Below are 13,757 nucleotides of genomic sequence, written 5' to 3'. Positions count from 1 at the left end.
AATCTCAACCCTTAATTTTAACTTTTTCTCTTTCTTTTTGTTTTAACTGTCGAAATTAGAAAAGATGAACGGCTGAAATTGTTTCTTACCTGCATACCTATATATTATCTAGCTTCCCCTAACAAGTTGTTAGGAAGGGAGAGATGGAGCTTTGCATGTACAATTAAAAGGCGTCATGTTCTCGTTTAACAAATATCATGTACATAAAAAGATGAAAGAATTTCTGGGAATGACAACAACAAAATTAGTTTATATGCGTGAACGAACGCAACCCGATGACAGTGTTGGTGGAAGGCAAAAACACGGAGGGCATATTCGTCTCGAGTGAAATTAATTAAAAAAAAAAAAAAAAAGGGGCATGAGGGTGTGGGGGCAGCGGGTGGGCCGAGGGAAGCAGGCAGAGCCTCAGACCTGAGACCACCTCGCTACCGGACACCCCCACCGCAAATAATTCAATTTACTAAAAGTCAAACCCCAGATCCGTCCACCATCTTCGGCGCCGATCTCGCGATGCCCCCATTCCGCGGGAGCCGTCCATCTGACAGGGCAATTTCGTAATTTTCTGGCGATACGCTGCCCATACGCTGTACGTAGCGCTGCCCCTCGATCGGAAACAGTGGAAAAGGGATCCGAGGAGAATACACGTGGCCTCACGGGAGTCGTGGATCTGAAACCCCCACGTCATCAGGTTGGGAGTGGGACCCACGGGGGAACGTGAGTTCAAAGGGCCCACCAACTGGCCTGCCGGATTATTGCGTGAACTCGATGTCGATTCACTTAATTCAGTTTGAGCTTCGTTTGTGTTCTTTAATATGAATTTTATGCTTAAAATTTTTACATTTTTAAGTTTTTCAAATTACAAAAATAGATATTAATGTTAAACGAGCCTAATCTAGTTTAATCGACTTGAGTTCATCAAATTCAAATTCAACTCATTTACAAACTCCAGTAGAGCTCGAACTTGACTTCTTTAACTTACAAGTCAAGCTTAAGCGAATGAGTTCGATTCGAGCTGGAGTTGGTTCCACTCGTTGAACGTTGATGAGTTTTGCTCGACTGGACATTGATTATGGAGTATGGTCTCCAGATGAAAATGGATTTGAGATCCAAATCGGATTGGCTCGACCTAGTTTTAGCTTCTCTTTATCAGTTGCCCTCCAAAGCCGACTCGGTTCAGTTTAGTCGGACCTTCTAATAATGTCAATGAATTGGTCTCTTAATTAAATATCCACCGAAGCTGCTTAAGAAAAGTGGAACAAAGAATAAAATTTAACACCTGCTTTAGAAATCTGGTCGGATTTGGAATTAAGAAATGATATAAAACAAACTCAATTAATTTGCAATATATAGCCTTTATCTTATATCATATTTTAAAAGTTGGATTTGGATTCAAATTTAATGTATATTTGAAAAATCAGATCCAGATTCAAATTTGAACGCTTCTCAACTTGCATTTGAATGATGGTAGGAAGTTGGGCTATTTGGGAACAGTAACAGTGTGCTACAATGTCATTAAGTGATTTAGATGATGCCCTGAGGAGTAGTCCTAGTGCGTTGGTTGGATCGGTGGCCACTAGGCAGCCGGTCGCTGATTCGATCCAAGGTGCACTCTCTGCAAGTGATTGATGCTCAAACACTAAGTGGATGTGCCAAATGACCAAAATACTCTCGACAAGAAAAATTAAGCAAAGTAAAAACACCTTTTAATAAAGACAAAATGAAAAGTTAAAGGACAAAAATAGTAAAACGCCCCTCACACAGTGATGTGGTGGCTTTTGAGGGGGCAAACTCAATTCAACAAACAGCTTAGCTTAGGATTTAGATTATTATTATTCTTAGTTAATTCTTTAGTTAATTTATTCTTAATTTTATCGTTCCTCTTCAACTTTCATGCTTTGTATTCCCGATTGGAAATTTGAAAGATACATTTAATGAGACTATTATGTTCAGCATGGCGACGAGAAATCTACAGTTTCTAGGATTTAATGTTCCAAAATATGTAGCCGCAGTATAGATTTAAATATCTTGAAAAAATTTCAGGTCATTTATGACATCGAAGCATAAAACTGTAGAAGAAGTGATGAATACTTCAAGACTGAAAACTTACCAAGAAGGTGAAAAAGACAGTAAGTGTAAGATTAATAATGGCCACATTTATTACATTTCGACAACCGCAGAGTTCGATCACTGTTCCTTTCACGAGTCCAATTAAAACGGGGAGCATTTGAAGATAGAAACATTCAATTTTTAAATTTTTGGGAAAGAAGTCGGAAATGTTATAACTGAATTTAGTTTCCATACGCATGATTCATATATATAATATTCCAAAGTTTGATTGAAATTCTGATTCAAATAGTCAGCTAGATTCAATTGAAAAATGAGCATTTGATCATTTGAAATAATAATTTTTTCTTGTGAATCTACTGTTTTACGTGAATCTAGTGTTCTGTGTTAATAACCCGCCACCCATAAAAGACCTAAAGGCTCCATCATTCCCCTTGCCTTTGGAGTTCTAGGCTACGTCGAGAGTACTTGGGTGCGGTACAATACACATAACGACTGAAGTGTCGCGATCCCACCATTTATAGGTCAAAGGAGTAGCACCAACAAGCTTCTACATGTCTGCCTGCCCGACCAGTTATGCTACGCCACTTGAAGCCTTCTAAAGCCATACTGAAACATGATTACTTTCATTATCTAACGTACGATATATTATTTTTGGCACAATGTTCTTGTCAATGAATTCATACCATTTATGGAATTCCAATCGCTAAAATATAAACCAATCTTGGACAAAAGAAACTTAATAAGTAACCATCCATGGAGTTTCAAACTACTAAATTTCTATGTTACATTAATGCATATATGTATTAAAAGATTGGTCCATCCATTTAAAAATTTGAGCGTGGATATAAAGGACGGGCTCATCTTGATCATTAATGGGCTAAAATGCACTTGTTGACTGCTTTCATATAGAGCCGCTAGTGGTAGTTGATTCAATTTAACACACAATTGAATAGACTAACGTGACATGCAAGTTCATAAGTTAATTTATCTAGAGAAAGACTGGAAGAGCTTCGATCGGTCCTTTTCTTTGAGTCCAAGTGCTTTCTTGTTGCTTTGATTGCTGAAGTTTACGGCTTTCTTCAACACTGCAGAAGTTGTTGACTTATTTTTTGTTTTTAAATTTATTTTTCTGTTAAATGCGGTGACGTAACAAAGACAATATCAATTGCCATGATATATAAAATGATTGGGTAGTTGAGTTTTTTTTTTAGACAACCGTTGCCTGTTTTCTACCACAAGCAATGATCAGCAGATGAAAAAAAGCTACTTTCTGTAGTAGTTTGAATTTTGAAAAAAGATAAAAAAAAGTAGGAAATATTTTCTACCACAAACCCCATATAAGTTGTGTATGTGAGAGAAAGAGAGATTGGTAGAAACAGACCATGAGGTCAGGAATAAGACCCTTTAATTTTGCTAAAAATTTATTTTAAATAAAATGTAAACATCCTAACATATTTATGAAAACCCTTTTGGTATAAAACATGCTCCGATTCAAGGCCTTTTTTTTTTTTTTAAATGTAGATTAGTCTATTATCAAAATGTTGATGCTATCAAGCTTTTCATAAACACTATTAAAACCCAAAAAATGATAAACTTAATATATGTTTTGCATCTACCTATTCTTAAGTACATATCGACAATGTTAGATGACAAAAAAAAAACACTTTAAACATCACATTTAAACGATCTAGTTTTGTCCCTGACCTAATGATCTGGTTTCTAGCAATCTCCTTATATATATATATATATATATAGTTCAGAAACATAATAACTTTCTTGTTAAATGTTCTTTTGCTAGTGACAGAGCAAGATGTTCAATGATGGTAAATTGTAATGCATAAGAACATGTCGGGAACCCTCGACAACGAAACATTTGCGAAAAAGTGGATTAGAATCCTTGAAGGTAATTTCTGGCAAGATGATCCAGCCCATTGGAGTAAATAGTAAAAAGAGTTCCTCCCTTAGATCCTTGGCAATGTAGTGCTTTGATTTTTAGCAACGAGCTTTGCAAGCTGGTTCCTGGAGTTAACAGTGGTTAATTGCTTACATAACAATTTTAACAATTACATTGTAGAAATAAATGGAAAGAGTACAACATTGAGAAATCGGAAGATGGTGTTTTCATTTGAAAACTTTACAGATGAAATTAAACAACATTTTTGAGTCATTTCTTGCAAGTCCAATCATTGCAGTGATCTTCATGGCCGAATATTACATATTACTCGTTTTTAGCTAGTTATTAATCAAGATAAAGAATTAACGTCACTTAACAAAATACATGTATAACAATATAGATGATTGGAGCAGTGGGTCGAATGCCATCACCTTTTGGCTAGGGTTGCACGCGAGCTGATTCATGCTCGAGCTCGGTCAGCTTGACTCAACTCGACTCAGATACTGCTTAGCTCGAGTCAAGCTGTATAAGATCAGCTCGAACTCGCCTTGATAGACCGAGTCCTGGCTTGAGCTTGACTCATTTAAGCTTGTTTACCAACTCCCCATTTGACTTGATCTCTTTTCTTAATTTAATTTTATAAATACAAAATCAAAAACCTATATTAAATGAACTTACTCTACGATGTAACTCAAACTCAACTCGTTCATAAGGTTGAGTTTTCAGTTAACCGAGTGAGTTTGAGTCGCACTGGAGTTGGTTCGACTTGAGATGAAAAATTACAAATCTCGGAGTTAGAAAATGAAAGCATTTTTCATTTCACAAGATTTATGAGATCTAGTTGAGAATGGATATGCAGAAGAAGTTTCCAAGCTGATACTATCTTTTAAAAGTGGTAAGCCAATCCAAATACTTTTCCCAGGACTTGTCATTTTTAATTAAATGAAAACACTTGGAGAGTGTACTACTCATTAAAAGATATTTGAGAAAGTAATGAGGAATTTATGACCAAAATTTGATGTTGTTACAGCCACAGAAAAGGAACTAAAGATCTCTAATCATATCATGTACTTTGAATGAGCTAATGAACTGCTTTTTGGTATATGAGCAGCAGCTAAACATAGGTACATAACACACGGTTGAACAAGCTTTTCATCAAGAAATATTTGTTTTTTGAAAAATCCAAATAAATTGGAAGAAAAGCGTAATCTCTTCACTATTGAGAAACTTAAATGTTGATCGCTTATAAAATGTGTCTATTTTAATTGGACAATGGTCCTAGTAACTACATGACTAGTGAAAAAAGCTTGTTAAAACAAAGGCATTGATTAATTTGCAAAATTAAATATCTGACTTGGTAATAATCATCAAGTTCAGATTGAAATAAAATTGATTTTAGAAGTAATTTCTAGGTTAGGTGAAAAAAAGCTTATCATGCATGCATGTTATATAATGAGTTTGGCACGCTAAATGTGGGTTGATTTATATAAAATGGTTGTTTTACTATTCTTAACAGTGATGCATGCAAGTTAAGTGATTGCTGAAGCTGTTAAGATGCAAAATTGCATGTTACCACATCAACCCCCTTATGTTGATGATCATGCCTTAATTGTTAATATTGATGATGAGTTTACTCCTTGAAACTTGAAATATGGTCATGTACAGCATAGTGGGTCGAAATTACTTAGTCAAAAGACTTGGTTTTGGGTCTGTATTTGATTTCATCAACTAAGAAGGCTTATGAAGGATGTGTTGGAAATTCTTGGAGAGCTCATCAACCTATAGACTGAATTAGTTTAGTCTAACAAAGAAAAAAAAATGAACCATGTTTCAGAAGTATTATGTGAGAATAATGTATTTAAGACATATACAGACTGATATTATGTTTATAAGTAGGTTAATCTCATGATCTATGCATTAACTAATTGGTCATCGTCTTGGAAGTGCAAACAGAACTGTACTATATTTGAGAAACATCAAACTTTGGCAACTGGTTTAAACCAGTCACTAATTTTATTTTATATGGTTTTTTTGATGGTGGTGGGTGAGGCTCCATAAAAGGCAAGAAAAAAAAACAGTTGGAATGTGTTTATTTTTAGGCTTGGGGTAGTGCCTTGGAATTCAGTGAAGCAAAGTTCCGTAGCATTTCATTGTTTGAAGCCAAATATAGTTGCACTACTGCAACTTGTCAAGTGATCCAAATGAGTTATATCCTTGATAATATGTCTATTTACTAATACCAATCAATTGAAATTTACTACCAAAACAAAATTATGATTTCTAAAGAAAAGGTTTATGCTGCATGAAGGGATAAAACATATGGAACTCACACATCATTCCATTTAGGAAGCAACAATAGATGGAGTAATTACATTCAGCAACAATAGATGAAGATGAAGCAATTACATTCATGTACTGAAACACCACTAACCAATGACCAACCTGCAAGTGGTTTTATTAAGTCACTATCCTACCAAAAATTTGTTACATTTAGAGGATCATTGTATGTATCTAGATTCTCACATCAAAGGAGGGACAATGTAGACTCATCGTAATGTATAATAATTATGGGCAAACCAAAGAGAAAGTTGAAGACTTATTATGCTTGTTGGGAAGTGGAAAGTGCAACAACAAAAATAGCAATATAGAAAATATGACATTCTATTCTCTCTTCTAGTTTTTGTTTTCAATGAAATGTTGCATGTGGTCGTAGCCTCCTTTATATATATATGGATCAGCTAAGGTGTAAAGTATATAGAAAAAGAGAAAAGACATCCATGCCTCATTATATGGCTTTCATATTTCATCTGGTTCATGTAGATAATAGTTCATGTGCTCATAATAGTTCATGTGCTCAAAAGAAATGTTCTTGTTTGGGAGGAAAATGAAAACTTTAAGGATCCTTATGTGAGATTTTAGCTAAATGGAATATTGCAATTCTTGTAAATCAAATGAGTATAATTCGTACTTTTTTAGCAAGTTGCATGGTCCTTGTGACGTTAGAAATAACGTTAGACATGTGTCTTTTGTCTCCCACTGATCTTCCCCTCTTGTATAAAGCATTTTTGTGCTGAATAAAGAGAGGAAACCTAACCCCTAGCAAGCTATTACTGCAAAGTTAGACATGGAAAAAAGGCATGAGAAATGAAGCAACCTCCTAGTCTCTTCGTTATAGAGGTGAGAAACATTCTTGCCTTCGAAAATTGGATGGTGTTATTGGTAGAGAATGGTAGGATTTGAAGTAGGGTCCTCCACATGATAGACATATTCTTATCAGTAATTGTAAGCCTCATCAAATTGATTATTCGAGTCTTATAATTAGATGTAAGACAGAAAACTTCATTGTAGAATTGGTGAAAGAATTCAAGTTGTAGAAAGAAAATGAACTTATATAATGGTATTTTCAAAAGAGCTCCAAAAGACTATTGGAAAGTTGATTATTAAGGGTGGACAATTCTCTATAACAGCCCTAAATAGGGCCCTTGTGGGCCAGCATTTTACCTAGTCATGAATGGAAAACATTCCACTCTAAAAGAATTCAAAGTGGACATGCAAATTGATGAAAAAATGAGATCTCAAAGTTGCTAATACTCTCCTAATATTATCTGGTGTGCAAGAGAGAAGACTTTGGAAGGGCATTGAATCCTACTTTATTGACAATCTAAGTTGATGTAAATCATTTTCTCTCCACAAATAAGAGATTTGAATAAAACAACTAGATGATTGCCTAACCAAGCATTGTTCCTAATAAGACAAGGACTATTTAGGGAGAAAAAGGCATTAGGAAGTGACCATTTGGAAAGATGTCCCAGGTTATAAGTTAGGGACCTTTTATAAAATGGTTTTATTTAAAATAGTTAGCCTTTAATTTTGCATATTTTCTTTGTTTCATGCTACTATCTTGTCTTTTATAGACACATTAAATAAGTGCTCCATTCACATGTTGTATGGTGGTTTGCATAAATAGGTTTACATTTCAAATTTGTATTGCTTCTAACGTTACAACAATATATATTTTGAGCTTTTATAATGAGCATGAGCACATAAGAAACATGATCTGAGAACAAACTATGAAATCTCACACTTGGCTAATCACTCAACTTAGATATTGCGATTTGTATGGAACCAACCTTACCCTCTTATAATTAATCCGTGCATCTAAATAATAACTTGTGAAGAAAAGGAACCATTTTTGAAATGTACCTGTGTCGTCTGCCTTAGGTGTACAAAAGGTGATCCCTTATCAATTCATTTGCTTGTGCTTCCACCATTTTGTTTTTTTTTTCGGTGATCAAGAAGAATGCCACACAATACTGTTGAAAACTTAAATTAACAACCTTTTAGGTATCCAGTTAATGAGGTAACATAGGAATGACTTTGCTATGTACATAATTCAGATAGCCCAAGGAAAACACCCATGAGCCCTTAATGTTTAATGGAAGATATGGAGAATCACCATGATCACAACATTGAACAACAAAAATAACTTAGAATGTGTTGATGGCTCCATTCTAAAACCAGATTCACCTCCATCACTTGCTACTGCAACAATTTAGTTCAATCATGGATATTAAATGCCAAACATAAATTAAACATCTTATATATGGCCGAGTTAAGCTTTACTAAGCCAACTATGCATCAAAAGTTAATCAAATTATATCTTGTAAAAGTTATGAATGACAACAACAAGACCAGCTGATTTATTGTTTAATGAGGTTAAATGATGAGAGTTATGTCCAGACCCATGAGAAAAAACTTGGTTGTGAACCTATTTGATATATATCTACACCTACTAAACAAATTTTATTCTCACACAAGAAGGAACACTTAAGTAGTGGAACATGGCATCATTTAAAATTGAATGCATTGACAGTGTTACACCTTACTTTAGTGGTCCCTCTTAAAAAAAAAAACCAGGAACAAGGAAGAAGTAAGGCACCATTGTGGTAAACCAACATAGAAAGTCTAGATAACTGCATGTTCTTTGATCAGGCTTTTAAGCTGGTCAACTTCTAATGATGCATGAGCTATAGGGAAAATGTGAGCCCAAAATATAACTAAACCTTAAACCTGAATAATTCATGCGGAGAAAATCTGACAGAGCCTTGACGCCCAAAATGTTTTAAATAATAAATTTGAAAATTACTTAATGAAATCTCAATCATCAAACCAACCAAGTTCACAAAATAAACCTAACCAAGCAAAGACATAAATGCACCAACTACACTTAAATAATATACTTGCAGTATTTGTCAAAATGAAACTTGCAAAATTGAGGTATAAGAACTCACCTTCACAACCTCAATTACAGAATTGAGCTATAAGAACTCACCTCAACAAGCTCACATAATGAGTTAACAACAAAGCACCAACGCCCTTGCACTTGAGCATGCACTTGAAGTCACACATTGCTGCTAAACTCACCAAGTGAGCTACTCAATACACAACTGCTTAAGGACTTATTTAAGACTGAACTCTTACTCAATACATTAGCAAAAGGGTGAAACCCCTACATGTAGAAGTGAGAATGTCACTGGAGGAGCCTTTCACCACATTCTACAAAGTTTCTTATTTTAGTTTTAACCTCAAAATGGAATAAGACTACTAAAGAAAAACGAAAGGAAGATATCACTACTTTTTTAAGCATTGACATATAGAAGGAGACTCTAAGCCTCTTGAGTTTTCTCATCTCTTCCAAGGGAGTAAGTGATGACACTTACAATCTCCCTCTCATTACCGACTTTCAACATGCAACACTTTGCAGTTTTTCGAACTTGAGAAGTATCTACACCAACAAATATTTTACGAATTTTTTGATGATGTGAACTTCTAGTATAATGTGCATCAACTTGTTCTTCTTTAGTAGGCTTAGCCTTCTCCATAGAGGTGCAGTCAACATCAACATACTTTGGATTTAGTTTTCGAACTCTTTTACATCTTCTTAGTGTTACTGGTCATTCTCTTGGCTCTTCAAATTATTGTGGTCTTCATCTTCCATACTTTGTTGTCGACTAGGATTAATACATGTCCTCCATGGATCAGCTCGTTCTCCTTGCCTTGCATTGTGCTCTGGCATTTTGAACTTGTTTTCTGGTTCAATTGGTTCTACATGTGGGGATTCAGGTTCTCTGCGTCTCACTACCTCAAACTGTATTTTATCTTGAACATCTTTCTCAAGGACTGAAGAGTTCTGAAGCATCTTCTTTTCTTCTATCTACCAGAATGATGCTTCGTTGGAAAAGACATCGCAAGAAACATGAACTTTTCCTGTGCTAGAATTTATCCCTTTTGATAAGGATCATAACTAACAAAGACACACCTTTGTCCCTTCTTCCCAAACTTAGTTCTATGCTGTTCATAAAAAAATACAAAGCATACACAACCAAATATTCTAAAATAACTCACAGATGGATTCATATGAAATGCTGCATAAAAAGAAGCCGTTAGTGAGTTATTTTGCATGCATCATGCTTCGGCATGCTTCTGCTATGTGATGATTCTTTCCTTGATTGTTTTGCTGAAGTGTATATGCACATGTATGCCATAAACATCTCAGATGTATATTTACCACTATATCAGTTCATAGACACTAAATCTTATATTAAGTTCTTTTCTTACCATCTAGTAAAACTCTTTGAAAATTTCAAGTGCATCTAACTTTTCTTTCATAAATGAACCCATGTATATCTTGCAAAATCGTCAATAAATGTGATAAAATACCACTTGCTTCTAACTGATGAGTCGCACTTTTCTGGATACATTTGAATGTAAGCACAAATGGTGTTTTTGCTCTATACTTCAATCTTGTGAATGACCTCCTGTGCGACTTTCATATTGACATCTTGGACGTATTTTATCTGTTTGCATCTTGAGTTTCGGTAGACCAATCAACTGATATTTATTAGACATCTCAAAAAGTTTGTCGTATCCAACATCAGCGAGTCACCTATGCTAAATATCTAAAGTGTCATGCTTCTTTGCTTTATTAATATATGCTATTTATGCTGAGAAGGCATATACTGGATGAACCTTTCTTCCTTCAACTACGCAAGTGCCTTGAATATCTATATCTCGATAAACCTTCACACCTTTTAGGCCAAACAACACATAGTGACCAAAAGCTATAATTTATGGTGCAAACAATAAGTTCTTAGTCATTCTTGTAATATGATAAATATTCTGTAAAATTTAGTCTTTTACCAAAGTTGGCTATAATTTCTGCCTCTTTAATAAGTGCACTAACACTATTTCCTTCATATTCTTTTATACTTACGAACTTTGCTCTCACCACCAATCATATGAATCAATTATCTAATCATTTTAATAATTAATCTTTTCTTCTTCCTCCTTTACTAGTTTTATATGAGCGGAATTACATCCTTCTTGTTTAGTCTCCTCTTTAACATCTATTGAATTTGTAAACAAACTTTTTTGTATAGTCTCATCAACTCCCTCATGCTGCTTACTTATTGTCACTAATTTCCTTCGTCTCTTTTTACTTTATAGTTATGAGCAAAATGTCTCAATTTGCCATACCTAAAACACTTCTTATTTGGTTCTTACTGCTGTGTGGTTTTTCTGTTTTATTTCTATATTTTTCTTTTTTTAGTCAATGTTTATGGTTTAATGACTGGCTTAGCTGGCCAACGTGATCTCTGACCCTTACTAAATGGTGCTTCATCATTATTTACTTTGAGTGAAAACCCAACCATTTGTTTTGCCAATATTTATTGATTAATCTATAGATTCTCTAACTCCAACATAGTTGGTTGAACTGGCCAACCTTGAACAACAATTATAAAACTGCTAAATTTTGGAGGAAGTCCACAAATAAAGATTTTATGCATACAGACCGCACTATTCTTAAACTCATGGTCAATTTAGGAAATCTCATTATAGATATTCTTAACATTCATAAAATACTCAACTATCAACATGTTTCCTTGAGTTGATGTAGCTAATTCTTTTTATAACAGTTGTAGGCAGACATCATTAGTTCGAAAAAATAATGTTGCAAAACCTTCCTATGTTTCTTTAGGAGTCTTAGTATCACGTATATGCTCTAATAAATAATTTACAATTGATACCTTAATTGCAAATAAAGTTTTTCCTGCTTTAGATCATCCTTTTTTTTTGGCATTCTTGTCGATAGGAATATTCGTGTTTGATACCAATCCTATATTTCATAATTCCTGTCCTAAAGAGTACGACTCCATACAAAGATTTTCAATACCAAAAATTGCTATTGTTAAGCTTTTCAATATTATTTAATTCAAACACTATTGCCATCATAATCTCAGAATATAATCACAATATATATTAGTCCCAATAATCTCACAACTAAATCAGCCCTTAGATTAGATCCACTTTGATATCAATTGTAGAAAAGATGTGGGCCCCATGTATAACTAAAGCTGAAGCCCAAATAATTTACACAGAGAAAATTTTGCAGAGTTTCGACTTCCAAAATATTTTAAATAATAAATTTGACAAAGCTTACTTAATGAAAAATCAATCACCAAACTAACCAAATTCACAAAATGAACTTAACCAAACAATGACATAAATGCACCAAATACACTTAAATAACGTACTTGCATTATTTTGTCAAAATAAAACTTACAAAATGAGGTACAAGAACTCACCTCAACAAGATCACGTAGTGAGCTAACAACCAAGCACCTAGTGCCCTTGCACTTGAGCACAAACTTGAACTCACAAGTTGTCCCCAAACTCACCAAATGAGCTACTCAAGACAAAACTGCTCACGGACTTACTTAAGAATCAACTCTTAGTCGATACATTAGCAAATGGGTGAGCACCCCTATTTATGGCAATGGGAATGCCAATGCTGAAGCCTTCCATCACATTCTACACATTTCTTATGTTAGCTTTAATCATTAATTTTTTTAGCACAAACATATAGAAGGAAGCACAAAGCCTCTCAAGTCTTCTCGATGCTTCCAACAAAGTCATGACGACTCTATACATGAGCAAAGTTGAAGACCCATGCCATTGCATCTTTAAGTTTCAATCAAATTCGACGTGAATCAGACACCAGTCATGTGAAACCCAGCTCTTACTAAACATTTTCTTCAAAGTTATGACCGAAGAAAATCAAGGTAAAAGGTGAACCATTTGCAAACCTATTAGGTAAAAGGGAATAGTAAGAAAATAGAGTAAGTGAACTAAAATATCTTGAGAGAGCACTTGAAAGTGGATATATATGTGCACATTTTTTGACCAATATAAAATATAGTGCATTGGTGTTGTTGATATTCTTTTGTTTATTTACAACTAGCACAATATCTTATAACCTTGAACATATATAACTTGATGCCCATGTCAGCTTATCTTATAATCTTGAACCTAAGTCGATGACCATGTTTATTTACAGTTAGTACATTATCTTTTGTTTATTTACAATTAATACATTATCTTATAATATTGAACATAAGTTGATTGCCACGTCAATGGTATCAACAAAAATATCAACGTTGGTTGATCATATACAATTTAAACTGAAGTAAATTGCTACGAGGAATATGTTCCTCGTTCACATTCTCATTTATGTTAATATAACATATATAAAATTACTGATTAAACTGTGTACAAAACTTAACTATCAAGCCATAACTATGAGTTCTTCCCAAGCTTCCTGCAAACCCCATCTCTCTGTTTGTTTGTCTGTCTGTCTCTCTCCCGCTGACACGATCTTGGAAAATAAAGTTTGGGAGACGATAGTCTTTTCCACGTCATTTCACCCAAGTACTTGGCTCTCACTCATTCTGTCCAA

Source organism: Nymphaea colorata, chromosome 11 (assembly GCF_008831285.2).
Source record: "Nymphaea colorata isolate Beijing-Zhang1983 chromosome 11, ASM883128v2, whole genome shotgun sequence".
Lineage (NCBI taxonomy): Eukaryota > Viridiplantae > Streptophyta > Magnoliopsida > Nymphaeales > Nymphaeaceae > Nymphaea > Nymphaea colorata.
This window is presented reverse-complemented; position numbering follows the sequence as displayed.